At 38.6% G+C, this 20394-nt stretch overlaps 1 protein-coding gene and 1 non-coding gene across 3 annotated transcripts in view; both read right to left on the bottom strand.

Moving 5' to 3' along the window:
* Nucleotides 1–12066, bottom strand: part of ppm1bb (protein phosphatase, Mg2+/Mn2+ dependent, 1Bb) — a 28204-nt gene extending 16138 nt beyond the window's left edge. The window contains exon 1 of one of the 2 annotated variants that reach the window (XM_085466590.1): nucleotides 11585–12066. The gene's annotated coding sequence lies outside the window, so the exon portion shown is untranslated. The remainder of the gene's footprint in view (nucleotides 1–11584) is intronic. The other variant, XM_085466592.1, reaches the window with a different exon arrangement.
* Nucleotides 12067–17898: 5832 nt separating this feature from the next.
* trnai-uau (transfer RNA isoleucine (anticodon UAU)) lies at nucleotides 17899–17992 on the bottom strand. Its single transcript has 2 exons — nucleotides 17955–17992; nucleotides 17899–17934 (listed from the first exon to the last, which is right to left on the bottom strand). It is a non-coding gene; the product is annotated as a tRNA-Ile (tRNA).
* Between the last annotated feature and the right edge of the window lie 2402 nt (nucleotides 17993–20394).

Here is a 20394-nt window from a genome sequence, read left to right as displayed (position 1 = left end):
ATAAATCTCCAGTAATGTAGTGAAATGTCAACATAACTGACATAACTGTTCACTGTTTGTGTGTGAAAAGGTCAAATAAGTACACACACTTACACCCTTACCTAAAGGGCAAACAGAAGGGAAAAAAACTTGCATAACTGCAAATGACAGCAATACCCAAGAGAGACTCTCACATTAAGCTGAAAGTGCAAATAAAGTTGTTAAATCAACACAATTTTTGTTCTTCTGTCCATTTACTAAACGATATTTAGTTAAAGCCTTCAACATTTAATAATGATCCCCATGTCTTCATCATAACTAGGAATAAAGCCAATTAACTACTGGCACAGCACTCAGGCCAAATCCAAGGTAAACGCACTGCTATTGAGACTAAAAAAAGCTGGATATGTTTTAATACCTCTAATGTTGAAATTAGGAACGTTTCTAGCAACTAATTTACAAATTATTTAAAGTAGACAAGGAAACAATAGCTGACTAGTCTAAAAATAAGAACATACTAAAAAGATCATCAGATTGGTGAACTGTCCAGGGTGTACCCTGCCTCTCGCCCTATGGTAGCTGGGATACCAATATGAAAATTGGTGGCTAGATCATGATACCCACTACAGTCTCCAAAACCTTCCTTTTACTTTTCTCTGGTATTTTCTCTTCGCATGAATTAATTCAGACCTAAATGTGAGCAACTGCTACAGTATGGGGCGATTCACAAAACGCATGGTTGGTGTTACACTCACGAGATCTCGAAATCAATGAAAAGCTATAAAAATCAAAAGAGCCTTGACTGCATATTGACTTTTCACTGGGTGTTACTTCCCACATGAGTTCGCACACTCGCGCACACACACAAAGACACACAGCGTGATGGCCATGTGCCCAAAAAAGGTTGGTACGTGCAAGGAGTGACTACAGCTGGTTTCACGTATGTGTGTGTGTGCGTTTGTGTCTGCTCTGCGCATGCGTGCAGTGTCATAGTCTATGTGCGAGAAAAAGATACTCTATAAATACGCCAGGATGGTTTAGATTTCATGACTAGGGTGAGGAGTTGAACCATGCCATTGACATTTTTTAAACTGCTTTCTTGCTACGTGATTATGACAACTAGATTTTCTAAATTAAGCTCATATTTTCCACTCTTGTGTAGCCTGTATTTTAATGTACTGTATGTTAAGAAAAAGCACTTAGACGTGCTATGAGAAAGGGACAAACGTGTTATGTTCACCCACAGTGATTCTCTCTAAAAATAAAACAAACACACTGCTATTGCCTAGCAACCACCCACCCTGCAGTGCAAACATCCAGCCTAGGCTTCATTCAGCGACATCCCCTTCTCTATGTCTTTCTCTGTCTAAAAGAAATACACACACACTCTCAGCTGCTTGGTAGGGAGAAGAGAGAGGAGTTGCATCATCCATCCATTAAAGCAGTTGCAGCAGCCAGCCCTGAAAGGAGACATGCAGACTGCAAGAACACATGCAGATATGATGAGGTATCTCTGGCTGATAATGGCTGTTAATAAACTGCTGGCAAAAAACACGTACACAGAGAAGAGAAAAGCTGGGAAATATCTGGACTATGACATCAAACTGAAACTAGCAACTCTCAACTACTTAACCCCCCCTTAAAACTGCTATCACGCATACAGTAACCACAGGTCGAAACAGTCACCCCCGATGCTGAAACACACGCCTGCCAAAAACCACTGGCTTTGAAAAGGGAAGTGGAAGGTCGGGGATTACATAATGCTGCAGAGAGTCCAAATGCTCTGCTCAGAGCAGCCACATTCATACGAAACAGCCATCCTGTTCAATAATAGTAGCTCACAGGTTTCAGCATTATCCATATATACACTATAACTCACTGGTTTTCACCTAATCCGACTGATTTATATAAATGTGTGTGAAGGTTGGTTACAACTTTACATGTTAATAAGAAGAAGATTTAAGACATTTCATTCGCTCCAGGAACTTCAAGACCTTTACACTGCTTCCCGTCTATAAAAGGTTTACTTTGGCTCAAAACCAGTCTTTTGGGAGTGACTGTCAAGGCTAAGAAACCTGTGTTACCTGACCTAACAGAAGTCTATGCATTTTAGACTTGAATAACTTAAACCCCACTTCAAAAATGGCTGTTTAAAATCACAGTCCTATTTTATTCTTTTTATTTTATAAGGAAAAACTCAGTATTTCCAATATCCAATTTTTGTTGAGTAATACAAATTGACATGTGCTCCTGCCTTGATAAATAACAGTGTCTTTATAGAGAGCACAATAAGGGATTACTTTTAAGATGGTTAAAGAGGACACAGCCAGTTAGTCAGTTGCCTGGTGATTACCAATAGCCCAGCCCTTGGGGCTTTATACTGCTGCTGGAAAACATAAGCCTGCTTCATTGACAAGTTTTTCCAAGGTACTGTTTATAAACTTTCTTGACATTTACAAAATATAACAAACCATTATATTTAACTGCTGTGAAGAGCAAAGCCACAGAACAAAGTTGCTGCCTAGCAAATAAACAGGACACAGACTGAAGGAGGCAGCGAGCAGTATTTTCCAAATATACACTTGCCACTCAGGTATACTAATGGCCACCCAAGTATATTTTTATTTTATTTTATTTACACAATGGCCTTAAAACTGATATAGTTTTGAAAGTTCAATCTTTCCACTGACAGTTCTTAAAGTATAGCATTTCCTTACTGCCAGGTAGGTCAGTTTGCTGTTGTGGCAGTCTTCTGTATCATTTAGCTGTCTTGAATCTCTGACTTAAACTCCACCATCTTAATTGCTGTGAGCACTCACTCTAGCCAGAACCTAGTGTAGGTGATGACGTGATGCTGCTATGCTGAAGTTGATGAGTAGAACAGGAACAATCATTACCTGCTGTGAGGTCCAAGATGGTGGAGTTGAAGTCTCTTTGCTGGATACTTAACAAGCTGATTGTCATATTTGCATTTCTTCCTCATTTATTTAAATTAGCATGTGTAAGCATCAGTTTGCATGTATGCACATGCACAAGCTTCAGCACAAATGCAATAGTACCACCAAGAGAGACTAAATACAAGCTAGCGCATTATCTTAACATTACTATTATTTACTAACATCAACTTCGAAAAAACAAACATACATTTAAATGATTGGTATTCCCACAAATAACTCCCCGTTCTTTTTCCTTGGTGCCTGTACTATTATACAAGTTCAGCATATTCTGAATACCTTTTCCTTATCCGAGTTTACTTACAGCCCCACCAAGCTGTCACACAAAAGTTACTCACTTCATAATTTAACGCACAGTTTCACATGAAAGAGCCAGTGCTGGGAGTATACAGGTTCTGGCAGCAAATGAAGAACAGTAAGATAGGTAATGTCGTCTGTGTGATAAAAAAAAAAAAAAAACACTATAGGTTCTAATAAAGTCTATCCAAACCCTGGAATCAAAGCAGTGAAAAGTACCAACAGTAAAAGTTTACAGAATGATCACTGTCATGGTTCTAATGTGAAGATGTAACTATTATTACTAATTTTCTTTTAGTTTTTATATCCATCTATAAATTTTTAAGTTCATACAAACTTATAGAATAAGTCCAGTTGCTTTCTTTTCCAAACTCCTTAGACTACCACGGCCTTGATGACTGAGAACCAACACAGACTTTGATCAGGGGTGTCAAACCTAAGGGACAGGGGCCAGAATTACCCCAACAGAGACTCCAATCTGGCCCATTGGATGGTTTAGGATAATGTGAAGGACGACATTAATTTTGGACTTTTAACTGCATTTTTAGTTTGTTGGACAACTTGTACAGCAAGACCTTCTCCATGGCCATTTATACTCCAAAGAAATTAAGTAACAGATTTCTGTATTTTACTTCTTACAACTTAAGCCCAAAAGTCATGCAGACAGATTTCCTTCATGTACTACAGTACTGTTTACAGTACAACACTGTTGAATTTGCGCTCTTTTTTTAATATTAAGAGATCTCATTGATTAAATATGTTGTTACATTTATCATTTAACATCTCCAACACCAATGTTTTGTTATCATATGCAATACAGTTTTAACTATAGTTGTTCAGCTGCAATCCTGGTGGCGTTAAACAGTGTGAGATTAAACAAAGAACAAATAAAAAAATTTAATTTATATCCAGGTTTTAGCTATTGATGTTAAGGCTCAGAACAAGAAAATTGTTTTCAAACTGCTAGCATGTAGAAGGCAAAAAAATAAAAAGTCATAATGAATCTATTTCATATGGATGCTCAGTTAGAAAAAGAAAAAGAAAATATCTGCCAACTGAGGTCCACGGGATCTTCCAGGAATAGTGACACAACAAAAGTCAGCAGGCGGTGATTTCCTGCATGCTGACCTCTCATCTCTGGTGTAAATTGCTTCAAAGCAGGTTAATTCTGCAACATAAGATGGGTGGTAACAAGCGAACCAACCCAACCTCTAATTCTGCTTCACCGTTCTGTCCTCCTAGGGGTCATCTTACTTTATTCTTTCACTGAAGTTGTAAAGCATGTCACTGGTCCATTTGGGCTTTGCCTGGCTTGTCTTGTGAGCATATATGGCCGCCAGAGAGTCTTACGCAGACTGTGCACTCATTTAAATACGTTAAATATATTTAACTTATTAAAAAAATAATAAATTAATGAAGGATCAACAAACGCAATACTAGAATACTGAGTTTTTTCACCTCTCTGCTTATTAGCATAAAAGGAGCTAGCAAGAATAATATGGCTATCTTACATCATTTACACTTTCCTGGATCTTTCAATCCACATGTTGAATTGATGACCACCAAAAGGAAAATTACTGATAAATATAACTCGATCTTGTGATATTCCTTCATATTTACATAGTGAAAGGGAGCCATGTGAAAGCACCATTAAACTAACAGCTCAGGGAGGACTGTGGGATAGTAAGTGAGGACTGAAGAGGATACAGCGTGTCAAATTTCACAGCTGCATTTGGAGGAGCCTCTGGTACGGGACAGCCTCGTCAAACTGCGGGGAAGCATTCAGTCTTGAGTTACGGACTTTGAAGCAAGCATACCCCGAATAGGGAAACAGCTCCTGTTGTGTAAGTGGTCCGGAGCAACAGTACTGGCCACACCTTTATGTTATATCTACTCATACCCCTGAACATAAGGTTACATGTTTATATAGTCTTGTTTATCTTATCTGATATTCTTAACAAAGGCCTGTACTGAAGGCATTTTTAAGCTTTACATTTCTTTTATTACACACAGAACAAAAGGTTCACATATCCAACTTTTGTTCATCTGCCCTTTGTGCACTAATCTGCAGCAGATTGCTTCAGAGAGGGGCATTACGCCTCCTGAATGACAGCAAAAATAACTTTGGTGTACAAAGCTCACAGGTAACATTTTACACTGTCAAAGTGCTTTTAAAGAAAACAGGTGTTACAAAAAACTAAAGTCAAACTGGCAGGTTTCTGCAATCCTTCAAGACAAGAGCATGGAAATGGGCCATGGGCCGTCTACCGCCGCACACCACAAAATCAAAGCCTAATACTTAACAAGACTCATAAAATCTGAGGCAGGAACCACAGAAAGAATACAACTAAAAGAAAAGCACCAATCCAGTACTTATAGCTCTTTTTCACTAGTACCGATCCGACTCGACTCGAACGTTTCCGTCGTTTTCCATTGGAACTCACTACCACCTAATGTGTGTGGAGTCATTATAGCAACATGGCCGAAGGTCCTGGTAACCATCTCAAAGTGCAGGAAATGGAACATAAACTGGAAGGAAGAAGAGAAATGTAAAAAAGAAAACCACATACGTGCACGCATGTACACACAAGCTATGATAACGAGGAAAACACCGTATTATTACTCAGGCAGAGAATCATAATGAGCAAGCTAGAAACAAATACAACCTATAACATTTTGTTTCATGGACATATCATGCTTATCACAGTTGTTGAGATCTGGGAAGGTCCACCTTAGGCTACGCTGCAGATTTAAAGCAAAACTATGAATCAAAGATAACCGAATCCAAGCTTAAGCATTACTTTACAAGCCAAGAACATCCAACATCCAACTTTTTCAAACTCTGCTGGTCTCAACATTGTGTCCAATATGATCAAACACAGTGTAAATAAAGCTTTAAAAAAATTCCAGCCTTTACAACGAAACCATATTTATTTCTAGAATTCTGATTAGAACTCGAATTAGAATTTACTTTCTGTAATTTTGATTAATATTAGACGAGTATTATAAAAGCACAAACATCAATGCGGCAATATTAACAGCAAAACACCTGCTTTCACTTTCCTAACCTACCTAACAAGGCTTATGCACTGGGGATGTTTAATAATTTATCTATTTTCTCAGACAAACATCATTAATAGGAACTGTTTTCCTCTTAACTGTTAACAATGAAATTAAAAAAAAAATAAAAAATCATGAAAATGTTCAAATGTCCACTATTGGAGGTAAATCATTCATTCATGTGACTGAGGTTATGCATGACTCAGCCCTCTCCTGCTGGTACAGATGCACATTGCTTTCTCTTTAACCGTCACTCTGTCTGCCTTCCTCTTCTCCTTCTATGTGCAAATCTGCACATATGCAGCTCTGCTGTGCTGTAAGCCACCACACATTTAGCAGTTAGTGGCTTTCAGATTATTCACTAAAGCAGTGCAAACTGCTCTCTACAATGGAGGATCAATGCGGTCAACTCGATGCCTACAGTTTCTACCAGTGCACAGCTAAAGCTGATAAGATCTGTTAAACTCTAAAATAATCTTGTTAACTATCTTCAGTCTTTCACTGACACTGGGTTTCATCTGCTGCTTTTGACTTTGCACAGTGAGTGCTGACTCAGGTGAAATAAACTGAACTCATCTCATATCTGACGAGCGGAGCACAAGCCCAACTAAGGGATGTCATTTACTGGTCACCTGGATACCTTATCACCATCTGATATAATAGAGAAGGTGGGCAGGGTGGCTAAATTTCAACACCACACGGTACATATCTGATAATTATTTTTGAATTTATCATCAGTTTTAACTTTGACACACCTCTGCAGTAAAGCAGAGTGTATAAAATGCACAAGAAGCTGCTGATAAACTTGTGTCCAGAGCTTCACTGTGAATGCAAACTGTAGCCGTCTTTTCCTTTGTCGTGGAAAGAAAAGGCAAAGGGCAAAGTCAGAGAAGAACTCATCAGGTTAGTCCTTAGTTCAATTAATCAGATTAATCAATTGATTTTGTCTTTCGCCAATTATAAAATAAAAATATCAGCATGAAAAACGTACTCTTTTGCTTTCGTTTTCACCGCAAAGGTTTCTGAAAATCACTCGCCTCCAAGATGACTAAAGGAGAGACTTTGTTCAACGAGACCTATCTGGAGGAAGTAAAACTGTCAAGGTTTCATTATTGAAACTGTGAAGGGATTATCAGTTGCTTCGAGCTCCCTTCATCTCTGAATATATGATAAATGCCGCAAGCTAAAAATGTGTTGATCCACCAGTAAAGTTCATATTACACATGTGCCTTACCCAATCTAGGAGACATTTGATGGTCAGTTTTTATTCCATGGTGTAGTCCCTCTTGACATATGGACATCAGCCTAGTCTTTACAGTTTAAAAAAGAAACCCTAATGGCCTATTTATTGTTTCAATGTCACAAAAGCCACATTAAATATATATACTTGAAGCGCCGGATTCACTGCAGTATTCTCCTGAACAATAGGTGCCACCCTTCAGAGAAAAGGTCCCCATTAGTGCCAATGCTGGAATAGTTGAGGTTTATTTTTCCTCCAAAAACTTTTTCTCAGAAAGTCTAATCTTTTCAAGCGGTTGCAGCATTTTCCTCTCCATGATCTGCAAATCTCTGAGCTCTTATACCCATATCACTGAAATGGTGATAGAAACCAACCCGACTGTATATTCATGTCTTCAATGCAGCCACACAAGGTTACAAAAACGCAGACATGCATGACAAGGCGTAACAACACCAAAGCACGGCTCGCGCCAATAGTTGAGACATCACTTTAGATATACACTGTTCATGAAGGCAACAGCGGCGGGTACAAAATGGCCTCAACTCCCTACCATACAACCCTGTGTGCTCCACCATCTCAACCTCTTTTTTTCATTCACTTATTTGCTTTTCATTTGTTAATTGTCAAGCTAGAGTACAAATACTGAACTTTAAATACATTTTTAAAGTTCAGTAATGGCCTAACGTTTGTTAAGATGAATATATATATATTAGGACTGTGTGATATGACCAAAATCTCATATCCCGATATAAGAATTCTATCGTCCCAATAACGATACAAATCACAAAGATTTAACATTTTCTGTAAATTCTGTGAAACTCGGGCAGCTTGACTTGCGTGAAGTGTTTCCAGCTGGGCGTCATGTAGCTGGAGTTGAGTGTTTTAACCGATGCATTAAAGGATGCATTTTTAGACAAGTTGTAACGGCCGCCGTTTTCTTTGTGAGTATTTATTACACGGTGTGCTGCGGGGAAAAGCCTGTTCTAATGTTTGAGTCTAAGGTTTCTTTTTTAGCACCTGGCGGCTCTTTTTTGCTTCTCATCCGTAAAAACTCTGCATACTCTTTCACGGGATTCAGTTTATTTTGAAAAGTCTCAACAGGATCTTGAGCTTTATTGTGAAAGGTTTATGTGGAAAATAAACAGGCGGACACGTGATGGTTTTAACGTCGTTGTTGCTAATGGCAACGCAAAAAACAGGTGCTTGTCCGTCCGTAGTGTGGTTATATTAAATATAAGAGAAAGAGAGAACTTTAAGAAATTAATATAGCTGCTACAGTGACCATCAAAACGATGAAACAATATTGCCGTAAACAGTTTATTTTGCGACACCAAGAAACAAACGATAGCGTAAAATGAAACAATAGACATTTTTATATTGTCATCCGATATATATGGTTATATCGAACAGCCCTAATATATATATAACACATACATATATATATTTTTTACATTTCTTTTAAGGAAGAAGGGCTGCATGGATGACCGCTGCTGACGGGATGCCCTTAACTGGAACATGTAGAAGTATAAAAACCAAACAACAAAACAACCCCCCCCCCCCCAAAAAAAAAAAGAAAAAGAAAAAAAAACACCACAAAAAACAAATAATATCTAGCAATATTTATTTGACTCTGTTTTCTGAACAATACATTTTGCATTGTTAGAAAAACAGCAAGCAAAGCTAAAGAGGTAAGAGTGTAACTGATGGTAGCAAAAAAGTAACACCATGCATTGGTTAACTGTAACTCCCACAAACACAAAGTCATTGTGCCATTTTATTACCACATCAACGAAAAACAGCATGATTAAGGGATGGTCACAAGTTCCTCCTGTATATCTACCGCAATGTTTAACAACTAACCTTTGTCTATATCAGAGCAACCCACAGTACATTCAAGACAACTGTCTTATGACAACGGACCCACAATGTACTTACAAAGCCTGGAACATGTGCAACACCTGTAAAATATTTCTAAGAATGTAGCTATCTGACTTTGCTGTACCACAAATCAACCGAAGCATGAAGGACAAACACAAAACTACAGAAACTTTCCAAGTACTAGACGACTTAAGCAGAATGACAACTAAAGTTTATATTACTTACTAGTTAGTCGGCTGCTAGACTTCAAGCTGGTACAAATGAAGACAGCTCAGTTGCACTGCCAACTTTTGAAACACATGACTGATTTTTAAATATTACTTATTTTAAAAGCGCTTTGTATCTATCACCTCCATACAACTTCAGCTTGTGTTTTTGTAAATTTTACCTCGACTAGAATCCACTCTGAGCCAACTCTTGCTTTTTTTTAATGTGCAAGATAAATAGCTTGACTAGTACGCTTTAAGGAGGAATTGTAATGTGTTATCACAGTTGATTTCACATATATATTTTTGACAGGCCTCATCACTACAGTACACATTATATTCAAAGAGCCTCATATATACTTAACCATGTCCCTTAAAATAGTAAGTACAAAAATCCAACACTATTAACCAATATTATCATGTCTATATCAGTATTACTGTATACACCATTCAATCAAAGTCTCTGTAAGTAAAACCAAAACACTAAACCACCTGAAGCTTAAACGTGCAGAAAAGCAATCTTAACAAACTACCATTTGTTTTACACAGCCATGGTGAGTGTGTTTAAATATGAATCATTACAACCCAGCCCATGTATCACAACTCCCAGGTTAGTTTGCCAAGTATTTTTAATAGCGCTCTCTCTCGAGCCTTGACAAGCAGTGAATCCACGTTAGTAACAGTACAAGAAGGATAAAGATCACTGATGTGTGTACTGTTAATGTTTGCCATACTTTACTCTAGATTTCATATTACAAATATTATGCACTTTAGTAACATTTTACATTTATTCAAATATTCACTGCTGATTCACCAGCAAATTAACTTAGTTATATCAGACTATACTTCTGTCCTAATTTTTGTTGTTTAAAGAATTAAAATTGTTTTTACATAAAATGTAAAGAAAAAATAGTAAAAGTTAAGAATGTATTTATCTTATCAACACATCATATCCCAAAGTATTATTATTTTGCGCCATAGTCAGTAATAAACAGACTGATATCACAGCACCACAGGCGATTAGCCACACCTCTGTATGGAGAGATGGACCTCCACCACCTCCCAACTTCAACTTGAGCACATAGAGCCCTGCAGAAACTTAGGTACAACCCTGAGCTGAACTGTACAAGCCACATTCACAGTTCGGTGCCTGTTTATTTATTCCAAATCATGTCATCATTGCAATTATGAACGATGTTATCACATGCTTTACTCACTTATCGCAGGTCTAGCAAGTAGCTCACTAGTTCGTCAAATTAAAAATGTTTAGAGTTGCAAAGATTCTATTGTAGGTACTCACTAAAAACGGCCCAAAATCCAGTATCAGTGGTCCTGTTGTAAATAATGAGCAGTGGGAAATCAGTGAAGTGTGGGGAGGAGCCGTACAGTTGTCGCAGCGAAACATTACTGCTAAATATCAATAAATCTTGCCTGTGTACATTAAATTAAATGCCATCTGAATGCCTTTTTGGCTTTGACTAAAGACATTGCACACTAATAGGGGGAACCCTGCCCTTATAACCGCCCTGCATACACATGAGAACATGGAGTACCCAGAGACACTCCAATGCACGTCTGCTTGGAGCATATCGAAGATTGGTAGAGTTACCCACCAAACATTACATTACTAAAATAAGGACGCTCTTTGGCACTTTCTTTAAATATATTACATTACTACAACTACCATGAGGTAGCCGAGCTAACGCTTAAGGTAACCAAGTTACTTTAAAACTTCAGCTCATTGTTTCAGGTTTTATTTTGATCTACCTGTGTAGCATGAACCAACCGGCTGGCTCTGGAAATACCACATGCAGAAATCCCTTCCACTTAACACTGTTCCCTCCACGTAAGGCCCGTTTACTACTGTGTTGATGTGAGCTAACGTTCGCTATTAGCTTCACAGTTAGCTGTCGCTGGAACTGTCAAACTAATGCTAATGACGTTAGCGCAGATACAAGAGTGCTACTTACGTTTTCCTGCTGCTGTGCGATTGTAGATCCAATCCTGATTATCTGCTAAAATCTCAGCTTTCTGTGTGAAGACTCGTCTAGATATATGCGGAGCTAACGTTAGCTTGCTAGCTGTGTTATGTTTCCTTATTTGACAAAAATAATGGAGATTGGCCTCAGATGAGCGGCGATAATTCCTTTCTCGGTGGTTCCCTGCTTGGATAGCGTTGGTTTTTACGCATGTTTGACGCCAATTGTGTCCCTCACAGTAAATGTAGACAATTCCGATCGTTCCCAAACAAACATGGACACTGAGAATTGGTTATATTATACAACACTGACAAATCTAGCACTTTCTTCCATTGAAAGGCCAGAGCTATCCTTCGACTTTGGGTGCTGAACAAGAGGAGGTGTTATTTTTGGCATCTGCTCGATGATTGGTTACAACGGCTAGGCAAAGCGTCGGTTAATTGGCTACTTCTTCCGTCAATTAGCTCTGCCCCTATGCGATACTACATTCTCATTGGTGCGTTGCGAAGTTCTGCGATATGTCAGACCTTTGAGATGCACTACTAACTGTTACCGGCTTATGCCGACAGTACTTTAAATAGGCGGTGTCAGTCTTAAAATAGAAACTTTCAACTCCGCGTCCAAAGCTGCCCACTAATACTATAAATATATAAATATATTATATATAAAACAAAACAGAGCACAATTGAAATTATGCCATTTGCTTGCCTTTCATGGTTGAAAGTTGCCACACATGAGCCCGAGTGCCCCGGAGTCATTAAGAAGCGCAACTTAAATGAAGCGCAATATGGATGATTGAAGAGCTTCCAAGAGTCTCTAGTATATTCATACACACACAAACACACGCACGATCTAAATTATACCACGCATCTTCAATCAGGAGAAAATCGAATCCAATATAGAGGGTACCGTATATAGGTGTACACCGTATAGTTGATTTCCCTGTCTGCAGCTACATCTGAATATAATGCAACACTAATCAGGTCTGGTCAGGTCAAGGAAATACAAGGGCACCCATCTCCAGTGTGAACAAGCTCCTTCGACCACCTTAAAACTTTCGACCTCAGTTGTATGGCACTGAACAGAGTAATACTTTTATGTCCTTTGTAAAACTAAAATCAGTAATATTCATCAGCAGCTGGCTCTTAGTAACTCTACTTTTAGGACAGTGTATGAGCCCCCTGTTCTTTTCTTTCTAGTTTTCCGATTCCTGACTGTAGATGAAATAACCAGATTTATTAAGACCTCTAAACCTTCCAACTGTTACTTTGACCCACTTCCTACTTTTGGTTAAACCTTACATTTCTTCTCGCTATCCTTTAATAATGAGTATTATGCATTTCGTCTTGATACATTCTCAATCATCCAGGTAAGTAAATCTCCAAAAGTTGATTCTGTTCATCTGGACGTAGCGTTTTCAGTGGGAGAAACGTTTCGTCACTCATCCAAGTGACTTCTTCAGTCTCAGCTGACTGCAGGTTTCTCCAATCTTATAAACAGTACATTTGCATAATGACTGAAACCAGCCCACTGAAGGAACAATGGGCTGGGAGGTCAGTTCCTTCACCATAAATATGCATATTCTCAATGTTGATCAATGGTCATGAGAATTTGAGAGTATTATACATTCTTCCATAATCTTTGGGTTTGTTCCTCTAAAAACGCCACGATAACACCATTTCTTAAAAAACCCAGAGCAGACTCTTTCAACCTAAATAATTACTGTACCACTGCTAATTTCCCCTTTCTTTCAAAAAATCTCAAAAACGCTGCTGACGTGCAGGTTTGCTCTCACCCAGGGTAAATGAAGGGCACCCTTACTCCTCGCAAATGAGCAATAGAAAACCCCTATGCAATGCCCAAAATGTGACGGCATGATGTTGGGGCAGCATGGGTACAAGCAACTTTTTTTTGCCGATGCTGCCCTGGGCAACGGCCCATGCTGCCCATATCAAAAACCACCACTGCTCTCACCTTAATAACAATCATCTGTTTGAACAATTTCAGTCAGATCTTTGGCCACTTCACAGCATAGAGTGCTGTCAAAATTATAATTGGCCTTTAATACACTCTCTCATAATATTATTTTAACGATATTAGAATCTGTTTGTACTGTTGGCATGTAACATGCCTGGTTTAAATCTTATCTCTAAAATCATAATCAGTATGTACAGCTAAAAAGATTTTCAGATCACAAGCTTGCCCAGTTGTCTTAGGTGTTCCCCAGGGCTCTTTCTTAGGCCCCCTTCTATTTGTTATTTATCTTTCACGTTTAGGTCACATGTTTAGGAAATCTGGCATAGACCTTCATTCTTATGCTTATGACACCTAGCTCTATATCTGCATTAAGTCTAATTCAGTTTCTTCTTCTCTCATTGACTGCTTACCTGAAATTAAACTGACATATTTCCACTCATGTAATATTAGTCAGCTACTCCCATCTCAGCTATTAGAGATGGGAGTAGCATGTATGTAACTAGAGCTTGTATGTGTTGTAGTTACATCTAGTATTGATTGTTCAGATTGTGTCTTCTTTGGCTTACCACACAAACTTCTCGGTAGACTTCACCTGGTTCAAAATATGGCTTACTGTAAAATACCACATTCATTTAAGTATCTCCAGGACTGCAAGTACTCGTTCACTGGGAATCTCCTCTGTGAGCTTCCTCGTTTCCTCCTGCCTGACAGCTCCAAATTCAGTATCCATTATCCCTCATCTGTACATGTCCAAATTATCTCACCCTTATTTTTTTTTATGCTGATTGCCCTTACTGACACACCCTTGAAGGCATTTGTGACTCCTCTCAGCATCAAACTAGGAATATTTTGCTTGTTAAGCAGCCAAAACCACTACACTATGGCTAGCCTTACAGCTGTGACAAAGCATTTATGCAGCCTAGTTAAAAAAAATAGCTTCCCCTTCAAAAGTGTCCTCATCAGTCTGCTACTGAACCTTTCTGTGTGAGCGCTTTGTGACTGTTGGGAGCACATTTAATAGGTTACCTGACCAATATTATGGCTTGCTGTGTGCAACAGACCATCCCAGAAGCTTACTTCTGTGCTAATTCTAAAGCTTTAAAATGCAGCCCCCAAACCCACTAGGTGGTATACCCATCTTTAATGCTGTCCATGGTCTATATGTACGTAATTAAACTGATTGCCTATGACTTTATTGGCACTAGTTTACTTGCCTGCATTGGATTACCTGTTCTTTCTGCCCAAATATTGAGGAATATAGCTGTGCATGCTTTTTTGAATGCAGTCACAAAGTGACAAAAACGCTCTACTCCACACAGCTGGGCAGTCACAACCTGACGTGTGGGTGTATGCTGGATTGAGATTTTGGAGAGATCCTAGATGCCGATTACAAAAAGGTGAGGAGGAACATTGTCTCTGATGCAGTCTGATAATGTTTTTGTTCTGTTGTATCGGGGCTTATACTGGTAAATAAAGATGAGATTTAATTTATTTGAACAAGGATGTGCAAGGAAATGAAATGTAGGCTTGAGTGAATAAAACAGGGCTGAGGTGATTAAGCCAAAGACTTTAATATAAGTGCATGTATAAAGATATTTAGTTATGGTGTATCAGTGAATCTGTGTTATGTGTGTGTGCGGTGGAGAGCTGGGGAAAGCAGGGCTTATCTGTTGTCATTTTGTGTCTCTCCCTCAGGATCAGACTTGTGTCTTATTAATGAAAAACTCATCAGATATCAGAACAGCTCCCCGAGGAACCGAGCACGGTTATGAGACACATGTCAGACCTCGTTTAAATACTGCAAGTGTGTGTGTGTGAGAGAGAGTGTGAGTCAAGAGGAGAGACTGCAGAGTGGTATTTAATTTTCCAAGATGAAGGATTATCACTAGCAGAATTTGATCATTCTGCTCTGATCTCAGGATATTCAATCACAGCTTATCCCAAATATTAAACTCTGTCTTTTGTCCCCTTTCCTCTCAATCCCTGCCACACACACACAGACACACGCGCACACACACACGCACACACATGCATGCACTACTCCAACTGCCAAGCCTCTCATTGAGTAAAGTGGCCCACTGAGCCTACTTTCAGGATGGTGCGGGTTATGTGATTTTTCAGCCACCTGCTGACCTCAGGGAATGAGTGAGTCAAGGGGAGGAAGGGAGTGAGGGAGGCAGAGAGGGAAGGAAGGTTTTGAAGCCAGGCTTTAGTATCTTATGGAGGCGGCTAAAGAGAGTAAATTAAAAAAAAACAAAAAAAACTGTTACATCTAATCCGAAGTGCTGAGAACAAGTGGCACACACTCCTAAGTCTGATCCCTCATGTTTACATGGATCTGCATGAGCTTAAACACACGCAACATACACATGCCCCTCCCCAAATAATACACACACATGCAAATGTTCTGTGATTGTGTCCCAGGCAAGAGGGAGGGAGGGAGCGAGGGAGGGGAGGTTCAAGGTCCCGATCTCCACTCTCATTTTCAGCCAGGGGATCTGCACCCAGGACATCTGGGTCACATCATTACTGCAATCTTCTGCTTGTTCATTCCCAGCTTTACGGGGGCTTAGAGCAGCAGACCTGCTGAGAAACACATGCACGTAAACACACAAGGATGGAGACGTGTGCACAGTGTGTGACAGTTGTGAACAGTGAAATAAAACAACGTCTTAAAAGGGATTAAGGTGATTGGGGTTGTGTTTGGTAACACGCAGATTTCAGGATGCGGTGAAAAGATTGATCAGCACACATAAACACATAAATATGTGTCAGTCAATATGTTTGTAAATACAAATTATGAGAAGAATTAACACAAGATTACGCTGCTGCTTTCAGTACTTTCATTTATTTATTTATTTCACTTTAAAAAAAATGTTTAGAGCCGCATTAGAGCAGGGCCGTTTAGTGCAGCAATATCGCCCTCTACCGGTGGGCAATGGTTTCACAGCAAACAGCACCTCCACGTGATAATCGACAGGAGGCAGTGTTGAACAATATTGCTGGGAGAACGGTAGGCTGAAGTTGCTTTTAGCTCCCTGGTCAAAAACATGTTTTACTTTGTTGTGGTTGTTTTCTGTGGCATGCAGATATTACATGTTGATTATTATTGGGTTAAAATAGGAGGTTAACTTATGCAGTAACAGCATACACATTTTTAACTTTTTACCAGTGATAGCCAGTGCTTATTTTGGTGTGGTTGTGTTGTATCATTTGCAACATATTTGCAGCGTTCATAAAGAAATCAAACAAAACAAAAATAACAGAAACTAGAAAAGCATCTAAAGCAAGCATAATAACTGTGCCTTTTCATTTTTTTCATGTCTTTATGTGTTATGTAAATCACTTTGAATTGCCTAGTTATATAATCTGCTTTGCTTTCCGTTTGTGCAACACTTCTATTATTATTAGAGACTCTAAATAGAAAAGATGGATGTCTGCTCATGTTTTAATTATTTATTTATGTAAGCTTCCAGTTCAGTTTTGTATTGAGTGCTGTCCAATCTATACGGCAAGTATATGATATAGAAATAGCAAGGATATGCTCAATTCTAGCTATTTCTAGCAGGAAATTGAAATGCTAAATGTTATGCTCATACTGGGTTCCAGTTAAAAATACACTTCTTAATCACATTCATCCCGAGGGAAATTCTTTTGTCATACACATGCTCAATGCAGCAAGAGAGACAGAGGAACAGAGGAATAAGATATACAATAGAATACTAGTATACAGTAATATACAGTAGTGCAAAATATAATATCAAATAACTTTAACAAGTAACAATATAACTATATCCTGAAAAATAAATAGTTTAGCTATCAGTGCAGGTGATTCTAAAAGTGTCATAGTATTGTGCAAATGAATAAAAGAGAGTAGCAGCATATGTTGGGGAGATGAAACAAACATTCCATGAAAAACTGTTGGGTGACATTGCACGGCCTGAATGGAAACAGAATAACTTTGTTATTAATCCTCAGGAAAATCACCCACAGAGGGAGGAAGAGTCTTACTGCCACCGGCACAAAGGATTTTCTGTGGCGGTCAGTTCTGCATTTCGGGGAGGCGTGCATGGGGTGGGACGGGTTGTCCATGATACAAAGAAGCTTTTTTAGCATTCTCCTTTCAGATGACACTGGTGGTCTTCATTAGCTAAGACCGCAGCAGTTGCATTTAATCGCGAGGCAGGAAGTAATAAAGCTGCACTTTTAAAGCAAAGAAAGTGAAGATAAACGTGTAAAGAACAGCTGGAGGGTCGTCGTGTCGACAGATAATCTCCAAATATCAGGCTGCAACTCCCGTCTACAGATGAGGCTGAGACTAAAAACTCTGCTCCAGGTGAGGCTCGAACTCACAACCTCGGCATTGCTCTGCTGTATACTGTCATATAAGTACCGCGCGCTAACCGATTGCGCCACTGGAGCTTCGGCGGAAGGCCGCCAGGAAATCGGTTTAAGAAGGCGCAACTTCCCGGAAGCGGTGAAGAAACAGGACTTTTGGTTAATTACGTTTTGTTTATCAAATAGTGCAAGCGCACAATGTATGCAGACTGTATCAAAAGTTCATGGGACCCCGGTTGTCCGAGTCTAGAAGCGAAAATATCCCAAATAGCCGACTCACGTGCTGCGTTCAGGGACCTGACACAAAGCTCGAAAAACCTGTGGTAAACCTAAAAACAAGACAAGCAACAAAACGTGAGCAGTGGCACGCAGGCATGCGGTGACTTTTGAAGAAAGGTATGCAGACACACACACACACACACACACACACACTTTCCTCCACTATTTAACAGTTTAACAAGCAAATGCCCATACTGTACCGTACACAAGCATGGATGTTTGCAGTTTTCAGTTTTATTTGTCATATGCAAGTTAGCACAGGGTCAACGTCGCAATGAAATGTATTTGAAGAGCAGAAGACAGTCACTCAGCAGAATGGTACAGTAGAAAAAATAATAAAAAATAAAAAATAAATAGAAAAATAGTAAGAGCAAAATATTAATAAGATGTAGTAAAAGAAAAAAGAGAACCCCTATCCTTTCTGAGAAACTGTAATTTATGTTTTACTATCTACTGTGTGAACTATGAAAACACCTCACTACACATAAAAACGCATTAATGGAAAATTGTGCATTACAGTACAACAACTGTTGTACAGCACAAAAAGTAAAATTACATTTTGTGTAGAAAAATGTTCCATATCAGTTTTACATAGATTAATAATACTGCTCCATATGTTTAATGCTGAGCTCATATTAAATGCTTTATGTTCTGTTTAATATCCAGCATCATATTCTTTAAATCACATTTGTAGTGGATGTGCTGTGAGGGCCACATATCTATGAAAACAAAACAAAGCAATAAAGGAAAACATGTTGGAAGGAAAAGCTCTCCTTAAATAACACCAACAGCTTAAATAAATACATGAAAGACCAAGAAAAGAAAAAACTTCTTCCTGGAAAAAACTGCAAAGGAAATGGAGAGGAGGATCGAGATCCCTCAGACAGATCAAGACCACAGCATGCTGTCACAATCTTTTCAAAGAGTCAAAGAATACTAAGTATAGTGATGAAGGAAATGTTTCAGTCAGGACTCATTAGCTAATGTTAAAGTATATGTATACACTGGTTTGATACGAATATATAAATATGACAGTGCTTCGCATGCTGGCCACGTATTCACACCACAAAACAAAAATCTGCTCGCCCTCTCAGCATAGCTCACGTTATTGTTAATGGGAGACAGACACATCTGTAGAATGAAGACAGCTGTCGTTTCCTATGAGTAAGAAACAAGCAGAGCTTTCAGTGACAATAGCTAACTGTGGCCACAAGATGACAGTAATACAAAGGATGACTCTTTATGAGATGAAAGAAGCTTTACTTTGTTATGGTTCATCTATTTTTAGACTTGCCAAGGAAAGCACTACCTTTCTTGCTTCATGTTAGTGTTTTAGAAAACCAGAAGTATTAGTAAGTATCTATTAACACCTAAAAGCTTTACACTTTATTCTTTGAAAGTAAAAACACAGATAATTGTTTTAATCAATGTGTTGGCAAGGTTTTGAAAGCACAGCTGCACTTATATGCTTAAAAAGCAAACCATAAATACATTTAATTAGCATGCTCCATTTTAATGAGTGAAAAGGGAAATCTGCAATTTCATTGTAGTCTGGAGCAGCATAAAGGAAATCATTCCCCTCTTATAATTATACCAAACAAGCTGCAGCACTATAAAAATGCAAAGCAAAATGTGAGGCTAAAAGAAAAACCAAGAGCAATTTGAGAAATATGAATAATGAGGAAAAACTCTTCAGGGCACTGTGTAGGAGTACGCCGATTACTTGATGCATTTAAAAAAAAAAAAAAAAAAATTAATGAGCTCACTGTGTACAGAATTTCCTACTGTTGACATTGTAGCTTAAGAAGGCACACACAAAATTAAATCATTCCAGTTTGGATAATACTAGAGTGAAGAAAAACTTGCGCCACTGTGAAAGCGATCTTTGCTCAAGTAGTCAATGCCCAGAGAAGTTTTTGCTTGCTGCACTAAAACAGATTAAACTATAAAAAGAACCAGTGTGAAGATAAATGCAAAAAGGGCAGTAGATCATCCACAAGGAAATTGAATCTTTTAATGTGAGAGCAGTCTTCTGTCTGTACGATAGAGTTTAAAGTCTAGTTATCAAAATCCAAATTTCAGGCAATAAATAAAATTGAAACACTACAAATGAGTAAAAGTCTTTTATTTTGTTGCAGACGCAACAATAGTCAGAGTAATATATTAAGGTCAATTTGTTGCATTTGTTTGTCTCATTCTATAAATCC

Source organism: Copadichromis virginalis, linkage group LG8 (genome assembly GCF_057382275.1).
Source record: "Copadichromis virginalis isolate Kocher_CV1m ecotype Utaka linkage group LG8, C_Virginalis_male_GT1.1, whole genome shotgun sequence".
Taxonomy (NCBI): domain Eukaryota; kingdom Metazoa; phylum Chordata; class Actinopteri; order Cichliformes; family Cichlidae; genus Copadichromis; species Copadichromis virginalis.
Note: the sequence above shows the minus strand (reverse complement) of the source record. Positions and strands in the feature narration are given on the sequence as shown.